The sequence below is a fragment of the Heterocephalus glaber genome, unplaced genomic scaffold (assembly GCF_053883595.1).
Source record: "Heterocephalus glaber isolate CG9 unplaced genomic scaffold, H.glaber_assembly_v1.0 deba00001509, whole genome shotgun sequence".
NCBI classification, from domain to species: domain Eukaryota; kingdom Metazoa; phylum Chordata; class Mammalia; order Rodentia; family Bathyergidae; genus Heterocephalus; species Heterocephalus glaber.
Genome location: NW_028258325.1, coordinates 804,338 through 807,905, shown reverse-complemented (window position 1 = coordinate 807,905; position 3,568 = coordinate 804,338). Strand labels below are relative to the sequence as shown.

General features: G+C 58.6%; 1 long non-coding RNA gene across 2 annotated transcripts; it reads left to right on the top strand.

Annotated features, from left to right (window-relative positions):
* The first annotated feature begins 57 nt into the window (after positions 1 to 57).
* On the top strand, positions 58 to 2,264 carry LOC101719584 (uncharacterized). 2 transcript variants are annotated; one of them, XR_002395913.2, is made up of 4 exons: positions 58 to 222; positions 578 to 916; positions 1,507 to 1,626; positions 1,873 to 2,264. It is a non-coding gene; the product is annotated as an uncharacterized LOC101719584 (long non-coding RNA). The 2 variants fall into 2 exon arrangements; XR_002395912.2 differs by having other exon boundaries at positions 59 to 222; positions 581 to 916.
* The last annotated feature ends 1,304 nt before the right edge of the window (positions 2,265 to 3,568 follow it).

Genomic DNA, 3,568 nt, shown 5'->3' with positions numbered 1-3,568 from the left:
CCTGGAAGGGCGGGGCGGGGCGAAGGAGGCGGTGCGCGAGAAAAAGGAGGCGGGAGGGCGCCGCAAATCCTTAAAGGGGCCGCAGCTGCTGGCGCAGTGAGTGGACGCCGGGCCGCGGGGCCCCCGGGACGCTGAGGCCCGGTGGAAGGTGTCGACTGGGCCTCGTTGCCACGCCCGTCTGAAAGCTCGCACCTCCCCCGCACGGCCCGGAAGGCGGACCAGGTGGGAGCTGGCGCGAGGCCGTGGGCGGCTGGGCGGGCGGGCGGAAAGGATGTCCACCGAAGCGCCCCGCCCGCAACCCCGACCGCAGCCTCGGTGCGCACGGCCGGCCGGGTCGGGAGCTCCATTCCGCGCGGCACCGTCTGCAGGGAGGGAGGGGCCCCCAGGTCCCCTGCTCCCGGGGTTGTCGAAGCGCGGGCCCTGCGGCCGCGGCCTCGCCCTCGCCCGCCCCCCTCCGCCCGGTGCGTCCCTCCCCACGCAGCGACTTCGCGTCCCCTCCTCCCTGCCACACTCCCTGTGGTCGCCAGGTGGCCAGTGAGGGTCACCTGCAGATCACAGCCCTCCCACCCTCTCCTAGCAGCCAGCAGCGTGCGGGCGTCCGACCTTCTGCCCCCCTGGACAGCAAGCACAGTCACCCCAAGTGCAGTCCATTTGTGAACCCCGACAGCCCCACCTTCGGAGCAAGCCCAGGGCCTGAGCGCGTCCCACCACCCAGCTCCTGCTCTGTGCTCTCTTTCCCGCATGTGTCCTTAGTGCACCCGCACAGCGCTCAGGGACCCTCAGAGGCTTCGGTCAGATCCCATGGCCCCGAGCTCAGGAGCGCTGCCCCTGCCTGCCTGGACTTGCCGGCCGGAACTCCCCAGGTTGGGCCTTGGGACCTGCTCTGCTTGCAAGTCTGCCCTGCACCTACTCCCACGTGAGAGCTCACACCCTCCGCTCCTGGCCCCTTTGCAGTAACACGCCCCCCCCCGCCCCGCCCCTTTACTACTCCGCAGAGCCCTCAGCGGTCGGTCGCAGGCTTGCTGGTCTCCGTGGTTTCCTCCTCTTCTCCACCCCAGGGTCTGCTCCCTGACAGCAAGGATCCTTGTTTTATTCCACGAAGAGCTCTGTAAATGATAAAATCGTGCATACATATATTTCATTTGAACTTTCTTTTCTAAATCACTGACTGCAAAAATGGATTCTAGGATATGTCCCATGTAGAAAAAATTCTGACCAGAGAAGCCCAAAGGACAGGGCGAGAGAAATGGTAGCATATGTAGATCGGTGTGTTTTGGGGGGGTTTTTTGGTACCGGGGATTGAACTCTTTGGATCCTTGTGCTTGAGAGGCAGGCGGTGGAACCACTGAGCTAAATCCCGGCTCGGACCGTTGTGTTTTTACTTGAAGTGGTTGTTATAGTTTAGGTGTAAAATGTCCTCCCCAAACCCCATGTTCTGAGGTAAGGCCTGGGTGGAAGGGGTGGGTCACTGGGATGTGACCTGGAGGGGTGCATTCTTGTCTTCAGCTGCTCCCCACTCCCTGCTTCCTGGCCACCCTGTGGTGAGAAGCTCTCCTCCACCATGCCTGTCTGCCATGCCATTTCTTCCTTGGAACCAGCCGACCACGGACTGAATCTCCTGAAACTGTGAGCCAAAATACACTTCTCCTGAGTTGAACATAGTTGCAAAACATCCCTAGAAAAATCCTAACAGGCCAAACCCTGCAGTATATAAAAGCTGTCATACAATACGAGTATCTGGGAGTTACCTCAGCAATGGCAAGAGTAAGGACCTGAAATCAGTGTAATTGTCCATATGAACAGAATAAAGGTTGTTATTACATAAAAAAGTTTTGACAAAATTCAACATCCATTCATGGTTATGACTCTTAGGAAACGAGAGTGGACTTCCTTAGCCTGATAAAGGACATCTGTAGAAAACCCACAGCAAAGGCCACGCTTACCTATGCAAGACTTGCTGTCTCCGCCCTGCTGGAACCTCCACTCCCGCTGCACTCAACCCTGCACTCAACGATGCCCTGGAGCCCAGAGACTGCAGTAGAGGAAGTGAGAGGTGGAGCCTTGGAGCAGGGACCCAGACCATCAGGAAGTGAATGTGCAAGTCTTGGTTTGTGTATCTGTGGGTTCCTGCTGCTGCTGCTGCTCAGCAATACACAGGGGAACTGTTGTGTAGAGGGAGGCTGAGACAGGAGGATTACAAGTTTGAGGTCAGCCTGGGCAAGTTAGCAAGACCTCTATCAAAAATAAAAGAAAACAAAAAGGAAGGATCTAGAGAAATGTGACTTTCAAGAGTATTCATACCGTAGCTGGCTGTGATGGCACATGCCTGTAAGTAATCTCAGCACTTGGGGAGGCTGAGGCAGGAAGACTGCCACAAGTTCAAGGCCAGCCTGAACTACACAGTGAGACCCTGCCTCAAAAAAAAAAAAAAAAAAAAAAATTAGGGCCAGGGATTTAGCTCAGTGGTGCCGCCACCTGCATTGCAAGTGCAAGGTCCTGAATTCTGTCCCCAGTACCAAAAAAAAAAAAAAATGTAGTAGACTCGAATAAGCCAGACACAAAAACACAAAAACTGCAGTTTTCCTTAAGATGTGTGCATTAACATATGTAATTTTAAAATTAAAATTTTAAGACATTAATCAACAAGGCCTGATACCCCAGTGCTGGCAAGTGCTAGAGGATGGAGCAGGAGGGCCGTGCAGTGCCAGTACCTGTGCACAGCGGGCTGACGGCCTCTGCCAGCTAGGCTGGGCCCCGTGCTGCTCTCCACAGTGCTCCCGAGTGTACACCCCACGAGCCGGGCTCGAGTTCACAGCGGTCCCCTGAGGGACACCACACTCACGCTCCAGTGCACCGCCCTGGCAGAAGGCGAGCCCTGGGGCCCACGGGAGCTGGCTGGGAAAGGACCCAGGGCACCGGGGAGGCTGGCACAGACTCCAGGTGGACACGTGGGAGCCTGTCCAGGACTGTCCCAGGTGCCTGGGGGCAGGAGCACCACCCTGGCACACACAGTGGGGAGTGCGGTGGCTGAGGAAGCTCCCTGAGCTGTGGTGCAATAGGGCCCTGTGGGCATCACTGCCCACCCCTCGCTCGAGTAGGCAGAGCAGGTCATGGACCCCACTGAGGGCAGAGGTGCCAGCCAGGGCTGTGTGGCCAGTGCGCTGAACAGGTCTCAGGGCTCCCTGATGCAGAGCACTGGTGCCATGGGGAGTGGAGGCCACCAGTGGGCCCAAGGGCTCTACCTCTGCCAAGGCCTGAGCTGGTTGGCACCTGAAGAGGTTTGCGCATGACCTGCAGTGGGTGGGTGCTGGTGCTGAGGGCGGCAGCCACAGAGCAGGGGTAGAGATGGCAGAGAAGGGTGGCAGAGCAGCTGCTGGGGCTGGCGGTTATGGCTCAGGGCCCCAGACCAGCCTGCCTGCTGGTGTCCACAGGCTCGGCCTCTACCCACTGGACGGTGACCACACAGGCCCCAGGGACCTGGGCTGCAGCCGACAGGAGTCACTCGAAGAGCCCACCAGGCTGGACCTCTCCCCCGGGCAGGGCACTGGCTGGCCCAGCAGAAGCCTCA